This window comes from Rattus norvegicus, chromosome 13, assembly GCF_021556685.1.
Source record: "Rattus norvegicus strain SHRSP/BbbUtx chromosome 13, alternate assembly SHRSP_T2T, whole genome shotgun sequence".
Lineage (NCBI taxonomy): Eukaryota > Metazoa > Chordata > Mammalia > Rodentia > Muridae > Rattus > Rattus norvegicus.
In genome coordinates, this window is record NC_141546.1 from 42,938,580 (window position 1) to 42,949,677 (window position 11,098).

Genomic DNA, 11,098 nt, shown 5'->3' on the forward strand with positions numbered 1-11,098 from the left:
TGATTCAGGGCTTTCAAATAATTCAGAGCTCCTGTGGGCACCGAGGGGACACATAGCACAGTAGGAGGCTCTCAACAAGCACAGGCTTGGGGCAAGGCAGACCTGGCTTGAATTCTCACTCAGTCTCTCAGGAACTTCAGTTCTTGGCAAACGTCTCCCGTGCCATCTGAAGCTTGGTCCCTCTTCTGTGGGGAGAGGATATGGATTCCAGCATTATGGGAAGACAGAAGCGGATATTCACTCACTCACTCATTCCACACGAACCGGATGGCGAGGATAACGAGACGCTTAGGCCCTGTTCTGCTTAGCCGGGTGGGAGACAGACGTGCCGGGAGGGGTTGATTCTAGTTCCAGAGGGAAGGTGCCCTTTGCAAGCGGTGCGCCGAAGCTTGGGAAACAAGGGAGCTACAGGACGTTGACATCCAGGCAAGGACTCCAGAGTCTAGACAGTCCAGTCATGCAGTTTGCAGTGAGCAGAGTTTACTATGGAGACAATCAGCCATCTGCTGTTTCCGCAGCCCAGTGGGTAGGGTGCTTGCCATGAACGCACAAAGCCTTGGGTTTGACCTACCCAGCACTGAGTTAACCTAGCCTGGTGATGCACATCTGTATTCACAGTGTGTAAGAGACGGAAGCAGGAAGACCAGAAGCTTGTGGTCGTAGATAGAGTGAGTTGAGCCCAGCTTGGGCTATAAGAAACCATGCTATAAAACAAAAATCAGAACACACCAAAACAAAATCCCAACAACACAAAAGAAGGCCTCGCTTTGGAATTCCAAGGACCCAGTACTTCTTAGGGACTACAGGTTGCACTGAGCTGAGCTGAGCTGAGCTGAGCTGAGCTGAGCTGAGCTGAGCTGAGCTGAGCTGAGCTGAGCTGAGCTGAGCTGAGCTGATATTCGTGGGTAAAATGCAGGTCTGCAGTTACAATATAGACATTTTCTTTAGGGATGGTGTGGGCCACATCCTCACCATACTGGCTGTGTGTTCACTTCCACCCGCCTGCCTGGCTGGCTTCCAAGCCCTTGTTCCTGCAGGCAGGAGGTTGACAGCCTGAGCTGTAGTGTCTAGAACATTGGCTTACCGTGTGGCCTTTTCTTTCCTTCCTAAGGGCTGAGATGGCTCCAAGACTGTTGAGAAGGATGAAGGAAAATCCAGGGTCCAGTTTACATGCGGATGCTTCACTCCTTCTTAAAAGGGGGAACAAAAATATCCATAGGAGGGGATATGGAAGCAAAGTTTAGAGCAGAGACTAAAGGAATGGCCATTCAGAGCCTGCCCCACATGTGGCCCATATATATACAGCCTCCAAAACTAGATAAGATGGATGAAGCTAAGAAGTGCATGCAGACAGGAGCCGGATATAGATCTCTTCTGAGAGCCATAGCCAGAGTATGTCAAATACAGAGGTGAATGCTAGCAGCAAACCACTGAACTGAGGACGGGACCCCCTTTGGGGGAATTAGAGAAAGGATTGAAAGAGTTGTAGGAGCTTGGAACACCATAAGAACAACAATGACAACTAACCAGAGCTTCCAGGAACTAAACCACTACCGAAAGACTATACATGGACTGACCCAGGGCTCCAGCTGCACATGTAGCAGAGAATAGCCTTGTTGGGGCGCCAGTGGAAGTGGAAGCCCTTGGTCCTGCCAAGGTTGGACCCCCAGTGCGAGGGAATGTCGGGGGGAGTGGTATGGGGGAGGGGAAGAGGATAGGGGGCTTATGGACAGGAAATCGGGAAAGGGAATAACATTTGAAATGTAAATAGAAATATATCTAATAAAAAATGGAAAAAACCATTCTTAACAATTTCATGCACATTTGTGTTAACTTTGGTAATTTTCATCCCCGTTATCCTCCCCCTCAATCCCTTCCATTCTCTCTCACGGAGTCTCTTTTCTCAACAAGTATGCTTTTCTTTTTTTCTATTCTCATCTCTGTGTGTGTGTGTGTGTGTGTGTGTGTGTGTGTGTGTGTATGTGTGTGTGTATGTGTGAGTGTGTGTGTATGGGGGTATATGTGTGTGTATATGTGTGTGTATGTGTGAGTGTGTGTGTATGGGGGTATATGTGTGTGTGTTTGTGTGTTTGTTTGAGTGTGTGTGTATGGGGTATATGTGTGTGTGTGTTTGTGTATTTGAGTGTGTGTGTATGTGTATGTATGAGTGTGTATGTACGTATGTGTGGTGTGTGTGTGTGGTGTGTGTCTGAGTGTGTGTTTGGTGTGTGTATGCATGGTGTGTGTGTGTGTGTGTGTGTGTGTGTGTGTGTTTGACCCACAGAGTTTAACTGGAGTTGCTTACATGAGCATAAGGTAGGAGTTACCTTCAGGAGCAACACCCCTCCTCCACCAACCATTAATTGCCGATAATCACCCCTTCCCCAGGTAGGGGTGTGGTCTTGTGAGACCCCCACATCCCCCACACTGGGGGTTCTTCTTGTGTAAGCCCTTTTGGTGTGGCTGGGGCTCAGAGACTAAGTGAGGCTGGCTGAGTTGGCATTTGCACATAGGTCTTTGATTCTGAGCCACACTTGGCTCCTTTCAGAGAGCCCCATGCAAATTCTCTCTAAAGTACCATTTCCCCTAGACATAATAGAGAACTATTGTTGGGGGACGTGAGCCTGGGGTTCTGTGATAATGGCATTTTCACGAAGAAAAATCACATCCCCACCGTCTGCACAGTTGAGAACATGAAACCCACTATTGAGACATTCTGGTTAAAATGAAGCATTATCTGGTAAGATGGGCCTACCTGTGGGAGTCTGTGGGAAGGCAGGTGAGCAGGGGTTGGCAGGTACTTTTAGAAATGAGTTGGTAAAAACCATTTGTCCATCCAAAAGTGATTAAATGCAATCGTGCTCTGTTGAGAAGCCCTGGCCTCACCTAAGTGGGAGGTAAAAGTGGGTAATTCACTGTCTCAAAGGAGAGGGGCAGAGGAGAGCTGTGAGGGTTGGGAAGGGAAGGGAGGGAGGAAGGAAGCAGGATTTGTGAGGTCTGGTCTAACGTGCCAACCGAGGGGAACAGTCAGACGTTAGAGTTCCTTTTCCGGGTTTAGTTAAGGGCAGTGTCGTCTGTAGGTGACAGTGAGCTGTTAATGTGATCACACATGTTATTGAACACGGGCCCACCTGAGTCAGGAGCCAAGAAGTGGGAAGACAGCTGCTGGCAGAGTTATTTGGGGAAGAAGGACTTAGAGAGAGGAGAGGCTATTTCGCTTTCCATCCTTGAACAAAGTGGGGGGCAGAGCTTGCCAATTATTCTCCCTCTTTTCCTCTCTGATACACCAACAGTTTTATTTTTGAGAACTGTTAAGTAACCTCAAATGAAAAGACTAGTGTAGCCCACTGGTTTCCTGCCTGTGAGATTCACAGGTATCTTAGACATTTGGAAAGACAGTAACCCTTCCTTGACCATTTAAGTCACTAAATCAACATCTCTGGGGGTAGAAACATGATTTCTGTACTTTTGAAGTTCACTGGCTGGTTCCAAGCTACAGACAAGTTTCCAAACCACTGATGAGATCCACCCAGTTTCTCTGCTAGTGAACATAACCTCGGCTGGCTAACTTTAAAGCATCTATGCTCTGATCCTCAGTATCCCCTTTTTCTGTCCCCCTCAGATGACTTTCAGATTAGATCTGAGTTCATGTTATTTCATTCTTAAATTCTTCAATATAAAACTAAAGAATAAGGAAAATAAAGTTCTTTCATACACATGCATGCACAACATACACAATACACACACACCACACACAATTCACACAGCACACTCAGCACACACACACATACACACACACACACCACACAACACACATACCGCACATACCGTGCATACCAAACACATGCCGCACATACCACACACACAATATACACAGCACACATAGCACACATACACACCACACTACACACATACTACACACATACTACACACACACATACCATGCACACAACACACACATGCACACACAAATCATACAACATGCATGACATACATACAACACACACAACATAAAACATACAACACACAGCACACTCACAACACACATGCTTGTCATATACACACAACATACACAACACACACAACTCACTCACATAACACACCATACACATAACACACAACACACACCATACACACGCACACACTATACACAACACATACAACACAGAGACAACATTTACAAGATCTTACACACACACACAAACACACACACACCACATACATACACAACATACAACACACATCACATATACAACATGCATGCATATACATACAACATACACAACACATATAACATACACTATAACACACCACACATGTACACATGTACATACACACACATCACATACCACACACAACACATAGACAATAATCACAAGATCACACACACACACACACACACACACACACACACACACACACACACACCAGAGGTGATTTCATCTGATGGTTTGTCTTTGGTGTTCAGGTGTTTAGACACTTGTTTCTCTCCTTTGCCTTTAATTTACTTCAAGAGGAGAAATCATGTACATCACCGCCCCCCGTCCCCCAGACATAATTCTGAGGTGAAGGAGTTGGTGAAAGAGCATACTCCTTTTGTGAGGATGGGGGAAGAAGTCCTTTTCATTGTCCACTCGTGTTGGGTGAGGGGTAGTCACAATGGTATGAGTTACCTGGTCATTCAATGACTGTTGGTGGTAGGGGCCAGGGGACTCCTGTATGACCAGGTCCTAGTTAAATTCTGGGGGATAGATCTGCCATTATCACTATAATTGTCTACATGTCACATACTAGAGACCCAGGGAACACTTAGCTGGGCTTGGTGGCTCATCTGCTCCTCTGTATTCAACCCAGGACCCTATTCCATGGAAGGATGCCACTCAGGCTCAGGGAGGGGCTTCACCTCAGTTAAGCTTATCTGGAAACATTGTCTTGGAGGTGCTTTTCATGTGTTTCCATGGTGATTCTGAATCTCACCAAGTTGACAAGATAAACATCACAGTCACACAATCCTTTTCCTACGGGCACAGCTGGCTGGTCCCTTTAACCATTATGGCCATGCTGGCACACAGTTTCACAGCTCAGGGCACACAACGGGCCCAAGGACGGGTCCAATACCTAGTTTTGAATTCTGTATGATGTAGTGAACATTTTGGCATGTGACTATGACCATGATCAGCTATAGAAATGGGATGGACTTATCAGTGATCTTGTTAAATTCTAAGAGATAAAGACAGAACTGTGGCCCAAAATCACTTTATAACTGAAATAACAAGGAAGTGGGAGGTGGGTGTATGTTGGCAGAGAGAAAGAACTCAGGAATCCAGGGAGAATCAGAGGTGCAGCGAAGGGGAGGGAAAGACCAGCTCCCAGAGCTACTCATGTTTTGTCTGTCTGCCTTTATGTCCCCATGTGTACTTCATACTTCATTCACCCATGTCCTGAGGGAATCTTCTTAGGTTCATCTTTACAAACAAGGCGGACTGTTTAGAACATTGGTTCTCAACCTTCCCAACGCTGCGACCCTTTAATACAGTTCCTTATGTTGTGGTAACTTACCCCCAACCATAGAATCATTTTGTTGCTACTTCCTAATTGTAATTTTTGCTACTGTTATGAAATCTAACCTAAATATCTCTTTCCTAATTTAATTAGTCTTAGGCGACCCCTCTGAAAGGGATCTTGAGCCACAGATTGAGAACTTTGGGTCTAAGACTATCATTGATTCATAGAGTGATAGACGAGGGGAGACCTAAGGAAAGCCTCTCTTGACTTCACTTCCTTGGACATCTTGAAATTTCAGGTGAGGGAAAGGAAGCTGCAGAGGAGAGGACTTAACTAAGGCTTCTGGTCTCCTTGGTGTTTTCCAGCCACCATGATTCCTAGTTTCCTTCTTTAGTTCAGCCCTAGCTTTTAGCTTGAGGTCTCTTTGCTTTTTCTGCTCTTTGCTTTGACTATTGACAAACACTGATCTGAGTAGGTGCTTAAAAGATGCTTTCTAGACGATGCTTTCACTTTGGGGGAATGACACAATCAGATGCATCTGTGGTTTTTCTTCGTCTTTGCGTGTGTGTGTGTGTGTGTGTGTGTGTGTGTGTGTTTGCGCGCGCGTGTGTGTATTCAGGAACATGTGGAAGCCTGAGGACAACTTGTAGGAATTGGTTCTCTCCTGGCAACATGGGTGTTCTAGGGATCTTAGCTGCAAGTACCTTTACCCATGAGGCACCTTGCCAGCCCCACTGCCTTGCCCCTTTACTCTCTTGATTTGAAATACTCTCTTGTGTAATTCACAGATAAAATTAAAACAACAACCTTCTTCTCATAGCTTTTACTGAGGCTTTCTTCCATAGATGGTACCTTTGGTGTTGTGTCTAAGAAATCTTTTTCAGACTTAATGCCAATTAGATTTCTCTCCTGTCGTCTCCTGACGGCTGTAAAGCCTTACATTTTACATCTTGATCTTTGCTCCACCTTACGTTTTTATGAGGGGTATAAACTTTTTATTTATTTTTATATATGCATATCCAGTTTTTTCCAGAACCATTTGTTGTAAAGGTCTTTTTCTCTCCCATTGTATTGCTTTTGATAGTTTGTTGAGGATCTTGGCTGTATTTATATGGCTGTCTTGTGGAATTTCTACTGTGTCATTAATCAGTTTATCTTATTATTATTTTTTGATCAATGCTGCGCTGTCTTGATTACTGCGGTTTCGCAGCAGGTCTTGAGGCTGAATAATATCAGTTACCCAACTTTGCTCTTTTTCAATAATGTGTTGCATAGTCTACCTCCTTTGCATCTCCAAATAAAGTTTAGGATTTAGTTTGTTGATGCTGATCAATCGATGCCCTGAGATTTTGGTTGAGGTTGGTTGGATCAATTTGAGAAGAACTAGCTGCTTCTCCATTTTCATACTAATCTTGACAGCTTTCATTGCAGTTTTGTAATTCTTCATGTTTAGATTACACACATTCTTTATTAAATTACATTTATTTATTTATTTATTTATTTATTTATTTATTTATTTATTTATTATGTGTGCAAGCATGCATGCTACATGCTACAGTGTGTGTGTGTGTGTGTGTAGACCATGGGACAACTTGTAGGGGTTGGTTCTCTCTTTCCACTATGTGAGGCCTGAGAATCAAGCTCAAACTGTCAGGTTTGGTTCCCTTTACCCACAGCTCCATTTTGCTGCCCCATATTTTCTTATATTTAAAACCTAAATATTATATAGTTTTTGCTGATAATACAAGTGCTTTTTAAAATTTAAGTTATTATTTTTTTATGTGTATGGGTGTTTGACTTTCATGTATTTCTGTGTACCACATGTGCTCCTGGTATCTATGGAGGTCAGAAGAGGGCATGGGATTCACTGGAACTGGAGTTACAGTTAGTACAGATAGTTGTGAGCTGCCATGTAGATGCTGGCTACCTCATCCCTGGAAGAGCAGCCAGTGTTTTTAACCACATAAATATCTTTACAGCCTGTGTTTTTATTTTTGAATCCATCTCTTCCATTGCTGATATATAAGGAAACTCAGCACTGGGACCCTGTCTGGTTTGAACCCGTGTGAGGCCTTGTGCATGCGGCTATGGTCTTTGTGAGTTTGTATGTATGTCAGTCCTGCCGTGTTAGACATCCTTCTCTGAATTCTCTCTTTTAATCCCCTTCTCTCCTCCCCTCACTCTGTCTAGTGTGTATTAACCTTATATTCTGTAATTATGCCACAAACACTTAGCAATTCCAGGTTTGGTAATTCATTCACACTTTCTATTATGGGATTATGTTATCTGAAAACAAAGACATCCTCTTCCTTTCTACTTCTTTGTAGTTTAGTTGTGACTTTGTCTCCAATTGCTGTTGCTGTATCTCCTAGAATGTGTGGAAAGGAGCAAGAATAGATGTCTCATTCTTCATCATTTTAAGAACGCTTTGAATTTCTCACTATTCATTTCATTTTGTATTTAAAAAACACAAATATTTATTTTATAGAAGTAAATACACAGATATTTATGTATCCATATGCATGTATATCATATACACATATGTAAATACATACATATGTGAATATACACACATACATATGTGTGTATAGATCCCTGCCTCATTCAGCCTGGCCATGTAGGACGGTGTGACAAGGTTCCCACCCCTGGAACAAAACCAGAAGGACATGGGCCTCCATGAGTGGCAATAGCTGTTGTGGGCATAAGGCTTGTTTGATAACAGTGTACATATTTTCATGTTCCTCCTCTGAGAAGTGCCCTCCTTGTTGATGTTAATGACTCCATGATAATCAGAGACAGCACAAATCCGGGAGGCAAGGGTATGGCTAATGTCTTAGCAAAATGGTAAGTGCTGGGATGGTCAGGGGAGCCCTTAAGGCTGTGGAAACGAACTCTAAGACTATTAAGTTCAAAGATATATAATTTCTCAACTATGTAAAACATAAGGATCCAACATGAATTATTTAAGTAGCTTCACAGGTCTAAAAGAACAGAGGCAGTTGCACTATGAGCTAACTTGTGAGAAAGATACTAAGAAAGGAGATCAAGAGATTTAGGCAGTGGAGATTGCAGGGCAAGATCCCACCCAGCTAGCTTATTGTCTGAGCTTAACAAAGGCAGGCAGATCTCTGAAATCTTTTGCAATGTTTAAAACAATGTGTGCTTGCTGACTCCTAAGAATCAAAGGGGCTGGGATCATTAAGTGCTGATTCATGGGATAATCAAAAGGGAACCTGGGGTAATGTCTTAGTTAGGGTTTCACTGCTGTGAACAGACACCGTGACCAAGGCAACTCTTATAAAGACAACATTTAATTGGAGCTGACTTACAGGTTCAGAGGTTCAGTCCATTATCATTAAGTGGGAGCACAGTGTAGAAGGAGCTGAGAGTTCTACAGCCTTCTTGTCCTGAAGGCAAACTGGAGAAGACTGGCTTCCAGGCAGCTAGGATCAGAGTCTGAATCCCATGCTCATAATGATACACTTCCTCCAACAAGGCCACACCTATTCCAACAAAGCCACATCTCCTAATAATGCCACTCCTTGGGCCAAGCATATACAAACCATCACAGGTAATGACTGAATTGACATTTAAATAAAAGACTAGGTTTTTTTTTTTTTTTTCCGGAGCTGGGGACCGAACCCAGGGCCTTGCGCTCGCTAGGCAAGCGCTCTACCGCTGAGCTAAATCCCCAACCCCCAAAGACTAGGTTTTTGATCTGCAACAGATGAGCTATCTAGAAAGTTTTTAGAATTGCAGCGAAAGCTGTTTAGAGCAGAGGGCTATCTAGAAAGTTGTCTTGAGCAGAACATAGGCCATCATCTTGGACCCACAATTTGCTGTGGGCATAAGGCTTGTTTGCTTCACTGCTCTCCAAGCTGAGGCAGGTCCTTGTCAAATCCCCAACAACAGATGCTATAGAAATATAGAACATTTCACAATTTTTTTTGGTGTGTCATCCTTGCACAGGGGCCATGATAATCTTCTCTATATTGTTTCAGTTTTAGCATATGTGCTGCAAATATTATTGACTGTTGATTCTCAGCCAGGCATTACTTTATATGCAGGGATATAATTAAACTCCCAGCAGTCCTGGAGTTTAACTTCTAGAGAGGTTGCAAAGTTGATGAAAGGAGATATGGCACTTTTTTGGTTGCCAGACTAGAAATCACTAAGCACCACAGACTAGAAGGCTCAGACAACAGCATTCTGTTGTTTGTTGCCCGCATTCTGTTGTTCATTGCCCGGGGAGCCTGAAGTACAGCATCAGGGTGTTCATGGATGTACTAGTTACTTTCCTAGTTACTGTGACAAAAAAATCCCGACAAAAACAACTTAAGAAAGGAAAGGATTATTTTGGCTCACAGTTCTAGGATACAGTCCATCATGGCAGGAAGTCGTGGAGGTGGCAGTGAGTAGTGGCTGGCCACATTGTATCCACAGCCAGGTGATGGCTAGTTACATTGTATCCACAGCCAGGTGATGGCTAGTTACACTGTATCCACAGCCAGGTGATGGCTAGTCACATTGTATCCACAGCCAGGAAACAGTCTCATTTTATTCGCCTGAGACCCCCATCTGTGAAACAGAGTCCCCCCACAAGTAGGGTTGATCTTTTTGTATCAATTAACCCAGTCTAGCAACTCTATCACAGACATTCTGAGCCATTTATCTCCTTGGAGACCCCAGATCCTCTTAAAAGTTGAAAAACAATATTAACCTTTACAACAGGGTTGGCTTCTCTGAGATCCCTCTGCTTGGCATCTTCTTGTGCTGTCACATGCTAATCATCCCTTTGTCTGTACTGATGTCCATGTCTTCTCTTGTGTTAGAATTCATCCCCAGATGATCTCATTTTCACTCATTACTTCTTTCAAGAAGTCTACATATATGGTTGCATTCTGAGGTACTAGAATGTTAGCATGTGAATTTCTAGAGGGCTACCATCCAGCTATTATATAGCATAAAGCTAAAATGTGGCATATTGCTTGTCTACTCGTGATCTCTCTGGCCATAGGAAGAAAAGTGGTTTTGGTTAACAGAGTGGCCCAAAGGGAACACTGAGTTTTACTCTCTCTGAAATTACAGAGGCTATGTGGTGGTTAGACATATGGCCTGGGCACTATTAAAATGAAATCCTAGGGCCTGGAGAGATGGCTCAATAGTTAAGAACACATGCTGCTCTTGCAGAAGACCTCAGTTTAGTTTCCAGGGCCTACATCAGTTAGTTTTTAACTGCCTGTAAACTCTAGTTCCAGGAGATTCAATGCTGTCTTCCGGCCTCTGCATGCACCTACGTCCACATTCACATGACCTCACACCTACACATCAACATTAATTTAGAAATAAAATAAATCTTTAAAACTTGATGTACTAAGCGTGCCCAGGCCTCGTTTGTATGTTTGACATAGCCGACTCGTGATAAGTAAGTTATTTCTGTATACAACAGCTCAGGGAAAAGTCACACATTCCATGTGTGAGCACTAAAGCTGTTTTATTTTCTCCCTTAATCACTTCTTATTTTGCTGATAAGGTTCTAGTGTGAGCACTTCCTGCTGTTTTATGTATTCTGTTGCCACGTGGCTCATTGGTT

The 11,098-nt window shown here is 43.4% G+C and overlaps 1 non-coding gene across 1 annotated transcript; it reads right to left on the reverse strand.

The window, feature by feature from the left end:
* Nucleotides 1-9,424: 9,424 nt before the first annotated feature.
* U6l11 (U6 spliceosomal RNA like 11) lies at nucleotides 9,425-9,533 on the reverse strand. Its single transcript, XR_015636454.1, has one exon. It is a non-coding gene; the product is annotated as a U6 spliceosomal RNA (small nuclear RNA).
* Between the last annotated feature and the right edge of the window lie 1,565 nt (nucleotides 9,534-11,098).